We start from the raw sequence: 19,106 nt of genomic DNA on the forward strand, positions 1-19,106 counted from the left end.
AAATTGTTGCATCAAGAAAGAAAAATTTCGTTTTTAGAAAAATTCAAACCGAGTCGAAAAAATCAAATAAAAGAAAAGTAATACAGAAATTTCGGAAAATCATAAGTAGAAGAATTGTCAGTTTTCCAATTTTTGCCAATTTTGATGTATATATTTTTTTTCGTTTTCAATCATATATATATATTTTTTTTTTACAGAGCACGAACAAGTGTTACATAAAAAGGAAAGAAAAGAAGACAAAAATGGGTGATATTTAGTTAAAGTTTTCGCACAAATTTGTTGTTTTTTTTCTGTTTAACTTATAACTTACGAGAATAGAAATTGTCAAATGATTGACAGTAACAATTAGCTAAATATGTATATACGTATGGTATGGTGGTATGTTTAAATATATATAGAACAGCCACTGGCACGCACACAATTACGAGCTGGCTACTGAGTTAAGGATAGACATTGAGGGGGAATAGAAAACGTTAGTCACTACTTGGAAAAGATATGGGAAATATATGCTGGGAATCAACAAATGCATAGCTTAATTATACTTACGGACTACCGAGTACTTAGTCTAGACTAGACTATACTAGAAAGCGGTTAAAAGGGAGAAAAATGGGTATCAATAGATTCGCTTAAGTCAAATCTACTAGGATGTGCTTGGAAGGATAGACCCAGATTGGGGACAGCTTCCAATCCTTTCCCTTACCCTTTGGAAGCCCAAACACCATTTAAGCTTCTGGTCGGAGGTCTTTGGTCTGGCCTCTCGTATCATATCGAAAATTGAGCATCACATAATTGGCAAAACACTTGGCACACGGGCAGTCCTTGCACGGGTAGACAAGGAGCCCGCCGCACAGCTGCTGTCGCGCTAAAGTGGCAAAAGCAATCGAAGTAGAAAATAACTAATACGACACGTTGGTCCCATGCATGCACACATGGCCTGCAGGCAATTGTCTTGTGTCCGGGTTAAGCCTAATGGCATTTGGGTCCCGTTCTGGCCTTTTACACTCTCGCCCCACCCTGAGCACGTGCAATAAGCCAAACAGCGCTCCTGGCATGCTAAGCAACAAAACGAAGAGTAGTAGGAGAAAAGGGTTGGCTTAATAAAAATGTAAAGCACGTTGGCTGAGAGTGGGTTGGGTCGGAACAGGCGACTGAGAAGCGTTGGTCAGGGGATTGTTGGGACATGGTAAAAATAGTGCAGCATTCTTTGCGGCGCATGCTGTTGTACATATGAAATGGCATAGTTCAACTGGCTGTTAACAGTTGCGGCCAAAAAACCAAAGAGAGTTAGAGAGCGAAAGGTGGGTAAGGAACGAGCATATAGAGACCGAAGAGGGGGCAATATAGCCAAGTAGACAGAGGAGACACGAGAGCAGGACAAACGGATTTGCACAATGTTTAGCCTGGCGTTGCAGCAATTTTCTACAATTACCTGGGGCACAACTACACAGACCGACTGAGCGACCGACCGAGCGACCGGCAGGGATAAAATGCACACAGGGCTTTCAGGGATTCTCTTTTGGCTGTTTCAGTTTTTTCAGCTCTTTCCCGTGTCGCTTCTTTTTTTGTTCGGTCTCCTCGAGCTAAAGGAAAGAGCAGTGAAAATAATATTAAAGGCCATTAGGCTCATATAGACAAGTTAAGTGGCTCCTGGTCTCCATCCTAGTTCGTGATTCCTTTGCCGGCCATGTGTGGCAGTGTTTAGATTTTATTTTCATGCATGCTCCTCTCGTTCCATATCCTCGTTGTCTGTTGCCAATGCAAAGAGGCAAAAGAAGTCATTAACGTGTCGTTGTCTTTGATGCTGTCGTCAAAGGATGGCTTGGGCAGGGGGCTTGTAGAACCGAGTCGAGTGGCACAGGCAAAAAGAAAACCAAATTAAATTAGTTAACCACATGGCAACTTTTGTATGTGCCACGGCAGGAGGCAAGGACAGGCCACTAATTGTTGCATGTTATGTTTTTGCTTATCTCCCTTTGTGCTGCCTTGCCTTCCCCCCGGGGGAAAGTAATTGTATTTTAAGACCTAGCGAAAGCCAAAGGTGGAAGTGCCAGTTGCCTCTATAAATTATACAAAAAACTGTGGAGACAGTGGAGACAGCGGCGCCAGAGGAAAAAACAAAAAAAGAAGACTAAACCGAGAGTCACTGACAACGCAAGAGTCAAAGCTCAAAGCACATGTCCCATTCCCTTCGTGTTCTTTATTCCATTTTTTACTGTACCAACTGGCTGGCTATCTAGATGGCTGGCAGGATGCCTTGTTTGGCTGTGCACCGTTGCCAATTGACATGTAAATTGACATTTAATGGTTGCTAATGAGCGTCTGAGGATTAGTTCTCAATCCCAGAACGATGCACTCAAAACAGAGAAGAGAAGAGACGAGACGAGAAGAGAAGAAGGAGTCCAAGCAGAATAAATTGGGGCCGTTTAATGAAGGAGTTTCTGTTGATTCAGGTGAACGAATGCAGAAGATGCCACAACTTTCACATTGCTGGAATTCCCCTGTCCACGGCTTAAATTGTTGTCTGCAAACCCCTTTGGCATTCGAGGCGTCTGGCCTCTGACTGCAGCTAATAAATCATTAAGCAAACAAATAAATACTCCATTAATTTTCACAGCTTAGTCAGAGCTGAGAAGGAGCTAGGACCTGACAACTGAGATCCTGCCATAATGCGACCAATTCATATCTGAAAAGGCTATAATCTTATTACACCAGATAGCTCAGAATGCAATGTAAACATATTTAAGTTATTAATTATTTTATGGGGATTTGCTTGCTCTCAAATCTCTCCGTTAAAATTGCAAAACTTTGTGGGACATGAGTGCTGGTTTCGAATAATATTTGCTTGGCAAAAATTGATTGAAATGTGAAGGCATCATAGTATTAACGTCTCCTTCTAATGCTGCTGCTTATGCTGGGTTGTATCTTTGTATCTGCGCATCTGGAGCTGTCTGGCCAGTGCATTCGACTACGTCTATTTTCCAATAAATTATTGAAATTGTAATTACTTAGGCAGGAAATGGGTAAATGAGCACCAATCCGGATACTTAATATTTCCCCAAACGCTCAGATCAGCACAGCCAGCTGCTGCTGCTATTCTGTTGATGTTTTTCCTTTCTGCTGGTAATGAAAATTTAATTAGAATTATGTACATTGATTAAGTGAAGGGCAAAAGTCTGAGCCCTGGACTTGAGTAGTTTTTCATTTGCATTTTTCTATATTTTATTAGTGGACCCGACCCCTCTCTCTCTCTCTCTCTCTCTCTGTCTGTTTGATTGATGATGTGCCTGCCTGGCTGGTAGAGCGAGGAGGAGGAGTGAGAGTGACTGGTAAAAGGAAACTAATTAATATGTAATTAGTCACACTCATTTGACATGTAACGAGGCTAATGTAAAAATCTCACAGATTCTCAGATCAGAATAGAAATGGAAAGGTCCTGGAGGAAGGAACCCACTCGCAGATGTGAGACGCTTCTTACGCGTCACAACTTTTATACCCGGCACTCAGTACTACATCTGTACCTTAGCCGTTATTTGTCAAATTTTACATTTTTTCTTCATCTGTCATCTACATCAACAACACTACCCACGCCAACACGCTCCTTTAGCTCGCCACCCTCCCCTAGAGCAACACACTGCAGAGTCAGGGCAGAGACGCGGCAGAGAAGCGGCAGAGGCAGAGACGTGTCAGAGGCGCAGGCCTCTGCCACTGCGCGAAGCAGAGTGTGAATGAGAGAATGTGCAAAAAACAAACATAAGCTAAGGGACGGGGTGGGTTTGGCCACTGCAAATTAATTTCTTCATAGTGGCTATAATAATGATCAAATCGGATCCCAATAGTGATCTGATAGATATGGTCATTCCTACGGAATGGCGTTTTTAGTTTTCTTTTATCTTCAAAAATGTAGATTTGGGAGGTTTTCGAGCTTTTGCGGGGGCGGAAAGGGGCGTGGCTCATTTTTGAAATACACTTGAAACAGTGCGAGCATACAGAAGTCTGGATGCAAAATTTGGTGGCTCTAGCTTTTATGGTCTCTGAGATCCAGGCGCTCAACAAGACGGACGGACGGACTGACGGACTGACGGACGGACGGACAGACAGACGGACAGACAGACATGGCTCTATCTCGGCTATTGATGCTGATCAAGAATATGTATGCTTTATGGGGTCGGAAACGTTTCCTTCTGTGCGTTACATACAACCGTTATTCCCCACAAATACAATATACCCTATTTACACTTCGAGTACCGGGTATAATGAAAATGATTCCTTTAGATTTCTGCCTTGTAGGGGCTGAATCATCCGGAATCAGCATCAGCTGCTGTTCCATAAATATTACCAGCTATTGTTATGCTCCATCTCATCTGGATAGGGGGACAAAGTTAAGCGTTGCTGCAGGCCACATCCCATTTTTATGGTACTCAGACAGACTGCCAAATGGGAAGGGATGGCCATCCCTGCACAGCCAAAGCGTCGGAAGTCTCAGTATTTATACAGCAAATAAGCTAAATTTTTCTTTTATGACTCCCAGAACGGTCGGGATATGGAGACGTGCACGGGGACGGGGACGGAGGCTAGCAGTTGGTGTCGTGGCTCGACAATTGTGTGGCAATTCTCAAAAGTCTCCCGAGTCGTCCCATTCCATTACGTTCCGTCTCGTGGACAACTTGACGCTTATATATGACTAGAGATAAGTCAGGACGTCAGGACGTCAGGCAGGCATTTTCCAGCCCCCCGAAAGACGTTGACACCGAAAAATGCAAGGCCTGTGCTCGGTGGCTTTTGTTGCCATTGTGGCGGAGAATCCTTTGGGTCTCTTTCTGACTTTCTACTTTCCGACTTTAAGAGACGTGTTTATTTGTCAGTTTGAAATTCTGGAGTAATAAGCGTAAAACTCGACTGTAGGCTGGGGACAAACCCTGCAAATGACACTACAGCTGAACCCGGCTAATGAAAAGTGGAATGGAGTTTAGCAAAAGTCAGAAGTAAATTAGTTATTAGCCTTGTAAGTAGTTCACAAAGTTCCTGCTCAAGTCGCTGACAGCCTCTAGCATGGAAAGGGAGAATCAGAAGAACGAAGGCTGGGGAAATGCCGCTAAAATGCGCCTAATTGTTAATTAGTGTCAGCGTGACTTTGTTTGTGGGTTTGTACAGTGGCAGACATTTCTATAGTCACATTTTTAGGCACAAAAGTTTTTGTTTGGCTGGGGCCAAAAGTCAGCGGTAGACCAAACGGAAACAGGCAGAAGGCAAAACTTTGTCTTGGGCTTCTGCGCTCCTCTCCCTTCTTGGTATTGTGGTATTGAAGTGTTAATTAATATTGAAAGGGATCAACTTTTCTGTGTCTGGGGGAATGAAATGGGCATAGGCAAATAAGAAATAGAAAAGGAGTGGGCTCCATTTCATCCCTTTAAAATCATCCCTGGGATTCTTTCCATTTGCATTTCTTGTTGCAGGTGGCAAAACATTTGTGTGCTTCCCTGTGCTTTCTGGAAGAACAATCTTGACATGCCCTTAACATTTCATGTGCACCTTGGCTCCGCTTTTTTCTCAGCTGCCTCGACTATCACATTAAAAGTCAATATAAAAATTCTTTTTACGACCGCGGGATTATCATTTTGCGATGGTGGTGGTGGTGCTGCTGCAGTTTGACATGAAATTGGCTGCACACTGTGACTGTGGGTAACCAGAAATTGGCTATAAAAGGCGAGCCACGACCAAAAGGTGTTCTCTCTGCCTGTCTTTATATATAAAGAATATATATAAAAAATATAGAAATTTTTATTTTAAGTAGTGACGCGTCAGGGATAATGTTAATGGCACATGGCATTTTCATTTCAAAAGCATAAAAGTGTCCGCCGTCCGTCCGACCCCGTGAAATTTTTCAAGAAAGGAAAGCGAAAAGAGCCAGAGAATGAGTGGAAAGGAGGAAAATGGGGAGAATGAAGAGAATGGATAGAAAAACAGAGGGAAATGTCCCCGGGTGAGGGTCCTCTTTGTGGCTGGTGCTTTATGTGCGTGCAGATTTGTTTTTTATTTCATATACATATACTCATACTCGTATTCTCTCGTAGAACCTATGTTTATATTATAAGGGAAAAGCTGAGCATCCGCGATACCGCGATAAAGCGAAATTTTAAGTTTATGAGCTCTAGGCAAGGCTCTGGTCCTCCAAACGCTCTCGCATTTATGTATATGTTGGACTGTGCCGCTTTTACAACTCCGCGTAGATGAGCCCAGTTATCCCAATTCGCGCCAGAGATGGCCCGAATTGGCCAATAGACTGGCCCATAAATCGCCATCGGGTCAGAGCATTGTAAATAATCCATCGTTAAATACTAAAATCTAATTAAAGAGCTATCTTAGTTCTTGAGTATTAGTAAATATGCTTACTTTTTGTTGGATTTTATTCTGGTTCGTTCTCTGGCTTTTGCGTCTTTATATTGTTTTAATAATAGCCTATTTTAGCTTTCCCTGTGGTAGTATTAGAGCTTCGCATAGCTTTGCCAATTTGAACTGAAGGACTTGAGAGGTCAAAGCTCTTTATGAGGCACTCTTTTAGGCAGACATAGGATCGGTAAGGACTGACCGTTCAACTATGATTTACACTAAGTGAATATCAGTAACAACTTTGATGCTTTCAAAGCTCAGCTAATTGCACTACTCCTCATTGATCGATCCACTGGCATCTATTTATTTGGTTAATTTTTTAGTTACTGTGTGGCCGAGTCTCCTAGCCCTGGCGTCGACCATCTTCTCGGTATCGAGGTACTTATCGGTATTGGTATCGGATTCGGCTGCTGTCTTTAGTTGAATGCTGTCTTTTTCCAGCTTGTCACGCCGTTTGCTAAATTTGTGTACAAATTTATGGTAGCTTATGGTTGGTTAAAGTTTTGGCGCAAAGAAAGAGAAGAGCAGAAAAAAGAAAGAGAAAAAGTAAGAATAAATAAAATTTTTATTATCTCAGTGGGTTTTTTTTCTGATTGGATGTTTCTTATTTGTGGACTTTAAAAGTTAATTATTTTCTTTGAAAATGTTGTCGTTTATTGTTAATTAATTTAATTGTTTATCTATCTTTTTTCCAAAGGATGTTATTTTAAGTTTCATCGTTGTTTGCACTACGGAAAATAGCAACGGAAAACTTACGCACAACAAATATTTACGTGTCATACTGCAACGAATTGGAAAACATTTTTTGTTTGCTTCAAGTTTTTTTTGCAATGGTTGGTATACGAATATATATGTAGATATAGCACAACAAATAGCATACACTTTCAGATTTTCTTGGATTTTTTCCACTCTGTTTGAGTTTTCACAACATCAAGGAGCAACAACACTGAGATATTAAAATTTTATAGGAATGGGAAAAGGAAAAACGAAAAGAATAAATTGATTATTTTAAAATGGGAGTGTAAGGGTTTAGCTAGGGTGTTAGATAAATCATAGAAAATTAATTGACAATATGTAAGAGTACGAGTAATTCATGGCTGATGTTCAAAAGCATCAAAGTCTGATAACTGATATATAGTAATGTTTTTTTGGGGTATATAGTAATATACGCTCGAGATACGAGTATAGGTAATATTATAAAATACACGACAACCACGACAGATACGGAAATAATTGTTTTTAGATACATACAGTATTGATATAAGGCTAAAGTATAAATAAATATTCTAAATGTTAGCAATACCAACAAGAAAGGCCTATTGCCAAAGGCAACAAAATTACCACAACAATGGAACAGTATATAACGATTTAATGTTTATTAAAGTAAGAACAGTCCTCAGAAATATGTCCGATTTGATGATTAATATATTTGATTTGCCAACTTAAATGCTATCGTTGAACAATCATCAGAAAATGTCCAACTATGTGGGGGAAAAAATTCAAATATGTATATATGCAAGATCTGATAAACAAGGCTCTCAATCATAGATTTTTCTCACCTGAATGAGTGCCTTGCTAATTGAAAAAGCTGGTCCTGTTCAATCTCAACCTATGCAACCCTGAAGCCTCTCCATACGTATGGATACGCACAAATCATCTCACACACACACTCACACACTGTCAAGGCAAAAAATCAATAAAAAACTTGGGGCTTGGGACACTCTTCAACACCTTGACAGCAGCTGATGCCTCAAATAAGCAAATAAAAGCAGTAAAACCAACAAACAACAACTTCAATGAGAGAGACAAATAGGTAGGGTAGGTGCAACAGCCCTATTAAGAGAAAGAAGAGGTTGTGCAACAACAACAGCAAAAAAAAAAACCAAGTCAAGTCCGTCAATCAAATTGCTTTGGGAAGTTTTGAGAGAAAATGGTTCAATAAACATGTCTTACATGAAACATTTTAATTAAATTATATTTTCTCTCTCTCTCCCTCTCTTTTTTTGAGTAAGTATGTGTATGTGTGTGCTTCATTGTGCATTAGTATGGTATTTGTGTGTGTATGTTGTGCCATATTTATCAATTTTCCAAGTCATCACAATAACCATACGTCTTCATCTAGCCCCAAACGAAAGAGCATACATACATATGTACATATGTATGTACATATATGCAAGTATGTACCAACACGTACCCTACAGTTACTCACACAAGCAACCAAAAGGGTTTTAGAACTCTCGCCATGCACATCGCTCATTTATACGAGCGAAGGGTAGTGTAGGGGAGCAGGAAGAGAGGCCAGACGAGTACGAGAGGAAAGACAATGTGCGCTCTACTTTAATTTAATTTTTGTGGTTGCCTCTCCCCGTTGTTGTTGCTGCTGCATTGCTGTTGTTTGTTTGTTCGTTGCGCGCAATTAATTGAACTTGCAGCAGACCCGAGACTATTGACAGCTGGGAGGGGGTGGTCGCAGGGTTGGTAGAGAGCTTCAGAGGGTAGAGGCAGATATGAAGAGTTTCTGCTGCGGTTGTGTCGATGAACACTTAAGCCACACTCAATGCAGTCCCTGGCTCAGCCTGGTTTGCCCCGTTACGCTTTACGGCATTTAACTAAGACAAACACAACCACAACGATAACAACAGAAACAGAGAACAGAGAGATAGAGAGAGAGAGAGAGAGAAGGAGATAGAGAGAGGGAGAGAGAGAGAGACAGAGAGAGAGACAGGGCGAGAGAGAACAACGCACAGATACTACGAGTGCACAAATACTCTAGCAAGTTGTGTAGTTTGTTGCCTATTCCGTTCTGGTATATGAAATGCTTGCGGGTCTTATGCTGGCTTAGCAGCAAACTTGTCTAAGCTTCCGTCCAAGACAGATAGCAGAGAGGAGCTGGAACGGCAGGGACCCTCGAAGCCATTGCAATTACAATTACGCATAAAAGAGAGAGCACAGCAGAGAAGGAACAGAAAACAGAACAAGATGAAGGAGAGCCCAGTCTGCGTCCGTTGCTGAAGAAGAATGGCCAACAGTAATTGTAATGACACACAAAGTAGGCAAAACATTTAGCAGCTTAACGGACCCTTAACCCCTGAAGAGAGAAATAGCCCGAATTTAAAGTCTCTCCGTCAAGTCTCTCCTGATCTTCGCTCAACTCCCACTACTTAGTAACTCCCCTGCCCACTCCCTGCCCCGCTTCACATTCTGGTCAAGGCTGCACCTACTATTCCATTCCTCCCAGCCTTCCTCCAAAACATATTGCACAATTACTTGCCACAGAGAAAGAGAAAGAGAGAGAGAGATAGTGAGTGGAGCCACAAAATAAAATAGCTAACGAAATTTATGTTATTGTTTGTCTGACTGCCTGCCAGCCAGGAGGAGAAGAGCAGCTGTGGAGCGTAGGACGACTACTACTACCTTTTGCCAGCGGCCTGCTCCCATATTATTTGCACATATTTCTACCCTCTCTCTCTGACTGTGTGTGTGTGTTTGTGTTTGTTGCAACATTTTATTTATCGCACTGGCCATAAAATGCACGCTGGGGGCATTTGTAACAATTTTGCAGCCATACACACAATGGACCAGCCACCCTCGTCCTGTGGCTCTCTCTCTCTCTCTCTCTACAGTCCTCCGTTTACATTCCTCCTTTCTTAGTCAGGTTAAAATATTACAACATCATGCTTAAAAGTCACGTTTAAACGCTGACGACGACGGCGCTGAAAGATTATTGCATTTTTAGACTGCCAAGCCACCCCGGCTCCCCTCTGATCCTGCCTGCTTTCACCTGGGCACTGGCACAGGCACGGCCACACAATCACAAACAAACGTAGTTCATTTCAGTCAGACGTCGTCCTTGTCGTCTGAGCCTCAGCCTCAGCCTGTGCCACTGCCTGGGCCCCAGCCTGTCTGTGTGCCCGACGAAATAAGTAATAGTGTTGCAACGTGCCTGCCGCATTTTATTTCCTTTCCAGAAAGATCCTGGAGCAGGCAAGGTGGGACAGCTGTGGTGGGGTGGCGGGGCTGAGCTGAGCTGGATAGTCTGCTCTGCCAAGCCATTGATTGTATAATTCTTGTGTTGCGAGTGAAAATTGTATATGCTTGATGTCTGATTGAATTGAATGGATGTGTGAGAGAGCGTGAGTGCTCTTCCCCTTCCTCCTCCTTCTTCACTGAGCTCGTTTGGCTTTTGCGGTTACGAAACCAATTTATTTGCTTTCTTCTCCTCTCTCTCTCCCTTTCTGTGTGTGCATGCTGTTATTTATTTTAAATAGCATTGGCAACTCTGGCCCGCTTATGCAGGTGTATCTTTCTGACGCTCTTCTCTTGGTTTCTTCTTTGTGTGGGCGCTCAAAATCATTGAGAGCCAAAAATGATTTCATAAGATAAAAAGCCCTTTTTCGCACAACAGTTTTTTGCCTTTTTTTTCTGTATGTGAGGGAGGATTGAAAGCGTTTATGGGGGGAATGAGGTGACCGTTGAGAGCCTCAAGCATTTTTGGCAACTTTGTGAGTTGCCAGATTGAAGTGATAGTTGGCAAAACGAGAGTTTCCTGAAGAGTGCAGTCAGTGGTGATGACAATGAAATATAGTTGAAGCTGGACAGGTAACGCATCAGATAGAGGCTACAAGGATATATGTATGTATGTACATATGTATATATCTTTTAATCCCAAAAGATCCGCTCGCAAGCCAGTTTCAATTACATTTCCATAACCCAGCCTAAGCCCCAGGGGCACCCGGAAACGACAGCATCTCTGGAGTCGAGAAAGCAAAAGTCACTTTTCAATTTTCAAAATTAAAAAAAGAGAAAGAACTCTGCGTACACACGAGTAAATCACTAAGTTACTGTGTCGCATTGATAAACCCTTATCAAGTGGGTTTTTAGGCGCACATTCCCCACCACACACGAGTCACGTTGACACCCTGTCAGGGGGCATGGCACCAGTCAGGCATGGAGGGGAGAGAAAAGTCACTAAACGAAACGAAACGCGGAGGTATCTGACAAGGGTGAAAAAAATCAGCCGAGAAAAAAACCTTGCCTACTTTTCGGCGTGAATTTAAAAGGCAGAAATCATGGGTGGTTCTTCTTTTGCCGGGGGTGATGCTATGTAGCGCGCATATTAAAATCTATAAAATATGCTTGTGACTGCTTTACGACTCGAAAGCCCAGCATCCAGCAGCAAATGTTCAATATTTGTAAATCTTCTGCTGCTTCTTGGCTCAGTTGCCCGCAACCTCTTTCCAGCTCTGAGCTTCGTTCTTTATGGGTTAATGGTGCGAAAACGTGACTTAATGTGCGTGTGGAAGAATTTTTCCATTCCAGTCGCCGCCCGGAGAGAGTTATGAGCGGGTTCGCTGAGAAGGCGGAGTACGGGGAGTGGCATCTGGTGTACAAAGGTCAAAGCAATTTGAGGCGACCATGGGTTGATGGCTTTTAATAGAAATGTCAGCCAGAAGTGGCTTTAAAAGGGAGCCGAATCTAGATGGGTGGGCTTATCACATATGTATGTAGGGAAGGCATATGCTTATTCCTTGAACTTGAGTTGGCAACAATTAAAATTTTCGTTAACCTTCATTTAATTATCCATCTCCGTGTGTGTAGAAGTTTTAGCGTTAATGACAAATCCTTTTGCTAAATATATGCTTAAATGCAACTCACACAGCGAGGCTCTCAGATACCCCTATAAATAGAGAGAAACAGAGATAGATAGAGAGAGACAGAGAGAGCTTACAACGTGCTGTACATATGCTTAATGAAGCTTATAACTCCCGCCGTCTTCCACCCTCTCCCTCAACCCACACACACTTGCAACGTGCAACACGTACATGTTCTGACAATCCTGGCAACAGGCAGCATATGCCATCCACTGAAGGCCCGCCAGGCGAAATAATTATAAAGCGCTCGCAGCAGCGGAAGCTGCAACGGAAATGTTGCCGTTATACCTGGCAAGAGCACGTGCAAGAAGGGGGTTGTGTTGTGCTGGTCTGGGAAGGGGGCATGGAGACCACCTGGTTGCGGGTGCAAATTCTAGCACTGCCTGCCGTTTAGTTTAGCATAATGACAGGCACAGGAGCATGGCCCCCGAAACGGTGAGTAGGAGAAGGAGAATGAGACAGAGACGGAGGCAGGGGAGAACTGCCGGGGTAGCCACTAAACCAAGCCACATTAGCTCGGCAGCAAATGTGGCAAAGCGTGTTAATAACTCACTGTGCACTGAGTGCACTCTAGAGAGCTGCCAGCCAGAGGACTTTGCTTTGCTCTGCTCTGCCCTGCTTCTTCTCCTTCTCCTCCACATGCGTTTAAGTTTTCGGATTTAATAATAAAGTCTACCCTCTGAGAGGGTTGCAGCTGGCTTGGTCTGGGTGCCTAGGTGGCCAAGTTCGTCGTTGTCGTTGTCGTTGCCGTCTTGGTTGACGTGTAATGGAGCATGGCCTCGCAGAGTTTGGCCTGCTGGCACTGCATATTTTCCATGCATAATGCAAAATTTCGTTTCATCATCTCTGCAGCCAGACACCGACTCCACCTCTACAGCACTCTTCAGTCCTCTCCCCCCCTCTCGGGCCTAATTTGCTGCATAATTAAGCATGTAGCATGTCTATGTTCGAGAAGGAGAGTAGGAGGAGCCTCTCCTCTAGCCCAATGCTCTTTTGGCCTGTTTTGTTTCTTGCTAATTTCAGCTTATAACTATGCAATGCAATTTAGTGGTGGAATTCGGGCTGGACAGATTTGGCTCTGGGTTTGATGTGTTGTGGTGCTGGTGGTACTGCTGCTGGGGGTGCTTCAGCTATGCCAGATAATTGGATAACATCAATCAAGCGGGTATCACAACTTAATGAGATACATATTCCAAGCTTCCACTTCCGCAGATGACATTTCCTCTCAATGATTACGCTTTCGCTCTCTGCCCAACATACTCGCTCGCATGGAATCAAATCGATTTATGTAACACCCCATCCCCATCCTAAACACCCTTTCCTCCCCGTAGCTGTAACTGTAGCTGTACATTTCTGCCATCCCATCCCTGTGGCGCTGCTTTTGTTAACATGATGCGATATCTACTACGAAACTAACAAAAATTCAGGCAAACGCACACACAGAGTGAGCGGCTCCTAACCACACAGCACACCTTTAATGTGGCCACAATAGACGCGTACGCGTATGAGTGTGGACTCCTCAGGCTTCCTGTCTCCCCCTCCCTCTCTACGTCGATGTATTATTTCTGTCGCATTGTTTGCTTCCTTGTCGTGGCCATTGTCATTTTTCGTATTTTTTCCCCACATCTCCTCCTGCGCATACATGTGTGGCTATACCTATGTATATCCTTGACATCCTGCTCTGCCTTTGATGAAGCTCCCTCGATGGGTACTAGGAGTACGAAGGCAGAGTATGTGCTATTATCGTTGTTAGTTTTTAGTCGGGTTCTTCGATTTTCGTCACTAATGAGCAGCCGTATAAGAGCAGCGAACTTGAGAAGGGCGTGACGCACTGCAGGGGTGGGGGCCTGGACTTGTGACTGGTATTTTATGTATTTGTCTTTACGTTTTTAACAGTCCTGACAGGCGAATGTCTGAGGGGTTATCCCTTGGATTTAGGTCAATACGAGTTAGGTTTCGGTTTCTTAGTCGAGTTTGTCCTTCTCCGTGTTTCTATTTATATTTATCTGTCTCTAGACTTCATGACAGAGTTTTTCATTTGCCTAATGAATTCAATTATTTATTTACCTCGAGGTATTTTTCTTGGCGCACGACAGTTCTGATTTGATTTGATTTCTTCTCCAGCCGGTGGGGAGGGGAAACATTTCTAATTAATTTTGTACAAATTACATGCAGCTCGGGCGCTGGGATGGGGTTGGAAGGATAACAGAGGGAGTAAGCAAGGAGCGCGCAAAAATGGAAATTTAATTACTGCAAGAGCATTATTTAATTGGAAACTGAAGTCTAATTAAAAGGTGACGATCCTCGCTTTTTCCTCGCTTTCAATGGAAACTGTACCTGCAACTGACACCGTTACAGTCGCAAAATTAATTAACACTCAGCCACACAGTGAGATTGGACAGAAAAATATGCAATTAAAATTATAAGCGAGCTAAAAATCGCAGTCGCTAAAAGCATTAACAACAAATAAATAATAATTATTAGAAAATTTCAACAAACCCCATTTACACACATACATGCACACAAAGAGTAACCACACACTCTCAACAATGCAAATAATAAACTAATTAAATCGACAGAGCCCGGCCTTATAATAGAGTGTTTAATACATCGCAAATTGCCATTTCAGGCCAACTCAATTTCAAGGGAATTTTGGAAAAATGTAATGTGTCAAATGCACATAAAATAGCCCCACAAAAAAAGTATCTCAAATGGAGCTAACACAAATGCAGAAACAGCAAGGAAATGTTCAACACTGAGAGGACGAAAATCGAAGGATTGAAAGAGTGAACGTTGCAGAAGTAAAAGCGTAACGTACATATGAAAGATTTTGTTGTTCTATATTTATTAAACTATAAACTTACTGCGAACTTATTTCTAGAAATGACCAGAATATATATAATGATAGATAAGACTTACCTAGAACGAGAGAGAGAGAATAAATATTATTAATTATGAAAATGAGGCATTAAATGTTGTTTCAGTGTATGGAACTCCCCCCGTCTAAATCAATTTGTGTTTGCTTTCAGTTCTCGTTTCTTATTTATGTTTGTGCAACGTTCGGTAGGAGCCTTTTCCCCCAAAAACGACAACACCAAGCCCTATACACGCCTGCCCGAATAATATTTGCCGTGTGTAAATGCCGCACGTTTATAAGTAACAAATTTTGTTTTATTTTATTATTTGCATTTTTAGCCGCATGCTTTTTTGTTTTTATTTGGCGGCAGTGCCACCAGTTCTGGTTGTGGCTGCGGCAGTGGCACAGTGCCACTGCCAGATCCATCTCTCCCTCTCGAGAACACATCAATCCAATGCTAACAGAGCTGTTCTCGGTGTCGGGCTGCCCTTTTTTCGGGCTTTTCAATTTCACATACAGCAAATATTTTTTATGTTTTCCCCTCCCCCAATGAGAGTGCTCGTCGCTTTTCCTTTCTCGTCTTCTCATCTCTTCGCTTCTTTTTTCCCTCCATATTTTACATGCAAATCGAATTTTCCTCAATTTTAATTGGATTTTTGATTGGTTATACTTGTGTTTATATACGCACATCTCGTTTGGCTGGATCAACCCACTGTCGATCCCGCTTCCACACTCTATTTGAGTGTATATTTTTATGTGTACCGAGTATTTATTTGTAAAAATATACGAGCGTACACTGCCTATGCCGATACTTCAATTATTTTTGGTTTAAAATATGATTTTTGATTCTCTGTTTGTTAGTTTGTTACACGCTGTAAGTCGGGAATATGCAACAAAATCGGCAATCAATATGCTCGTATGCAAATTTCGAGTGTAGTCCGGCAAAGTGTTGTTATTCACATTGATTTGATTTTTTATGAGTTTTTTAATAACAATTAATTTGCTGAAAAGTTCGCATGTCAAACTCTGGCAGTCCCCTTCCTGTGATACCCTTCCAGCAATTAACCGAGCCTCGCACAAATTGCTGGCAATTTGTACAAACTTTTAATTGAAGACGACATGAACATGAGACATTCCCTTTACATCCATCCATCCCCCTGTTCTGCTGCTGCTGCTGCGGGGACACGATGGAAATTTCCCTCCGTGCGCGTTGTTGTATGTAAAATGTCGAGCGTTCAGCCTCGCGGGCATTGCCAGTGGGAGTTGGACGGGGATGGGTGCGGGAGATGGCTTAGTTTCCTACTTATAATTACAATTGAGACCATGGCCGCAATGATTATAATTATGTTCTATATTGTCAGTGGCTGCCAGTGGGCGTGGCAGTCGTCCGGACACCATCCCAACCCTCCTCCCGAACGACTCGGCTCCCCCAAAAGTAGCTACAGGTAAACGAGAAGAAGAAGAATTTTCGAAATAAATCACTTTTTGTCCTCGTCCCGAGTCGTGGTCGTGGGCAGCATTTGTGCGGCTGGCAAGGACTTATGCTGATTAGTAGGGGAAGCGACACAGTAAATTTGACTGTGTTGGCAATGGGTGGGGTGGAGTGTCCCTTGCCCCAGTGGCTGGCATTCGAAATGATTTATGCAATGAGCTCAAAAAGATGAAAGTTGTACATTTTCATATTTTAATTGCTTTGCTCTCTTAATACTTTTGGGACAAGGCTTAGGAGGACTCGTTTGCTTTTTATAGTACTCGTATTTTTTTTTTGCTTGCGCTGATTCTGCTACTTCTGATGGCCTGGCCTGGGCTTTCCCTTTCCCAATGCCTTGTTCCGCATCTATGGATCTTTTGAAGTCCTTTTGGGTGCTTAGGGCTCCCGAGCTGGGATTTTCCCCCTGTCTCCCTGTGGCTCTTTGCGTGTGCGTGTGTGCCTCTCCTCAGAGTTAATGTAAATGTTTGCTGAGAAAATTTTACTAATTTTATAACAAGTTGCGGTTTGTGTTTCTGTTGCGTTTTCAGTTTTCCGTTTTCCTTAGCCTGCCAGCAACCCGCCCCGTCCTGTGTCAGTATTGCTTCGCTCTTTTTATTGCTGCCGGTGCTCCAAGTAGATTTCGTGTATAAATAAGCATTTCGCATTTATAATTTATGGCTTTGTATTTGCCAATGGCATTATTATTTTTCATTTTTATGTTTGTCCATTCACCTTGGTAGCGACGATGGTGGTGGTGCTTCTGTGGGTGGGGCAATTTGTATTTTTGATGGGACATTTACCAGGCGCAGTCTCAAAATGTAGGTTTATGGTGTGACAGGTATATTGGACAGCCTCAACAAAGGAGGTAGGTGGAAGGAGAAAATGAGAAGGAATTGGGGTCGGGTCAGGCTTTTTAAAATGATAATGAACCTTTTCTCTTCGCCAAAGAAGAACGCCATAAAGTTACTTGAATTGCACTTTAACATTGCTTAAAGGGAAGTCCTCTCTGCTCTTTCCTTTGTGCTACATTTAACCTCATATCATTAAAAGGGCACAAAATCTCTGTGTATTTTATGGGGTCTCCAGTTCGGCTTTCCGGGCAATTTCCAAACACATTTTCCATATGCACATTTGCCACTAATTATGCGCAAAATTTCTAGCTCAAGGGCTCCAAGCAATTAGCAGAGCACACACACAAGCAGCCAGATCTCTTCCCCTGCCACCCCTCAAGTAATTTACATTGAAATTAAACAAAAACTATGCTCGTGTGTGTGTGTGTGTGCGTGTGCGTGTTTCCATTTTCTATTTTCATGTGCATGTGGCCAACATTAATGCAACAAATTATGTTTAGAGCGCGGACTTGGTCGGGGAAGAGCTCCAAATGAAAATAAACCGCAACATTTTTCATTTGTATGGGTAAAGTGAAGAAGTAGCCGGGTCTGGATGTGGCTGTTGGGTCTATGGGCGGCACTGGTGGGGCACTATCACACGGGAGCAATATAACCGGTTTGTATGCCACAAAAGCAATTTTATGATTATAACAGCCGAGGCCCGGTCCAGCAGCAGTACCCGCCGTACTTCCCGCATTCCCATCTGTCTCTCTGGGAGCGTTTGGCAATTAGGCGCCATAAAAATGGCTAACCGCCCCAGTTGGGCGTGGTTGTTTATCTTCGCGTCTTTTGTTTTTTCTTTTTTCATTCTCACAGCCCGCAACCCGCAGAACCTCACGGGATTTTTAATTTAAAGTCCACAACAATACGTGAGCAGCCGCAGAGAATGCGGAGAGTTATACAGTACCATTACGAGTATATAGAGGACAGGACAGAGCTGCATTGAGATATCAGAGTGGTGGAAATTTTGGTGTAGGGTTTAGATCAGTCAAGGAACTTGATTTACGATCAGTTCTGGATGGCAGGTAGAGGTATTCTTTGGGGAAACTATTCTCCCAACTAATGGCGCTCCATTCCCATGTTTTTGGGTATACTTTTTCAGTTACTAGCCGCCACATTAACGGACATTTTGCCTAGGTGGCAGGGGAATTAAATTATGGTTATTGTTTATGGTAAAACACGGTTAAGGTCGGGGTCTAGCCGAATCGGTTGTCCGCGACCCAACCACTCACGCTTCTTATTCTTCTATCCCACATCTATCCCTCCCAAGCTTCGACCCGTAGTATTAAGCGGGCAAAAAAATGTATTTACATTATATTGTGTGGAGAAGCAGTCAAGTTTTATAGGAATTTATGAGGTTTACGAGTATAGTAGCGTGGCGTGGCGTGCCTGGTTCGGCTTGCTTAAAAGTCCCTCGAGATGTAATCAATTACTTAATGCTATAGAAGAAAGCCCCCCACTCTGGCCGGGTCCCCCATCAGCGACTACGCGGCGACGACGCCAAACAAAAGCCATTACGCTGAAACTTTTCAATGAAGCGAACGTTGGATGTCGTCTCCCCCAACCGCTTTCTCGCTTTGTGTCTGTTTGCCAGGCAGTCAGTCATTCAGTCAGTCAGGCACAGGGACAGGGACATCGAAGCAGCCCCGACTATTAGCTGCCTGGCTGGGATGATGTCCTCAATGTACTCGCCGTCTGTCTTGCGTCCTGTGTCCTGTGGCACAACCCCTTGCGGGGCATTGCCACAGCTGATGTATTATTATAGCCCTCTAGATTGGGCTCTGTGGGTTGGCTCTCCGTTATTAATATTGTTTTTTTTTTCCCCTCTATTCCATATACAAGAACTCTCT

General features: G+C 42.9%; 1 protein-coding gene across 23 annotated transcripts in view; it reads right to left on the reverse strand.

The window, feature by feature from the left end:
• The window catches only part of LOC117895768 (CUGBP Elav-like family member 4), a 272,251-nt gene that overhangs the window by 62,585 nt on the left and 190,560 nt on the right, over window positions 1–19,106 (reverse strand). The gene's annotated exons all lie outside the window — the stretch shown is intronic.

This window comes from Drosophila subobscura, chromosome J (genome assembly GCF_008121235.1).
Source record: "Drosophila subobscura isolate 14011-0131.10 chromosome J, UCBerk_Dsub_1.0, whole genome shotgun sequence".
NCBI classification, from domain to species: Eukaryota; Metazoa; Arthropoda; class Insecta; order Diptera; family Drosophilidae; genus Drosophila; species Drosophila subobscura.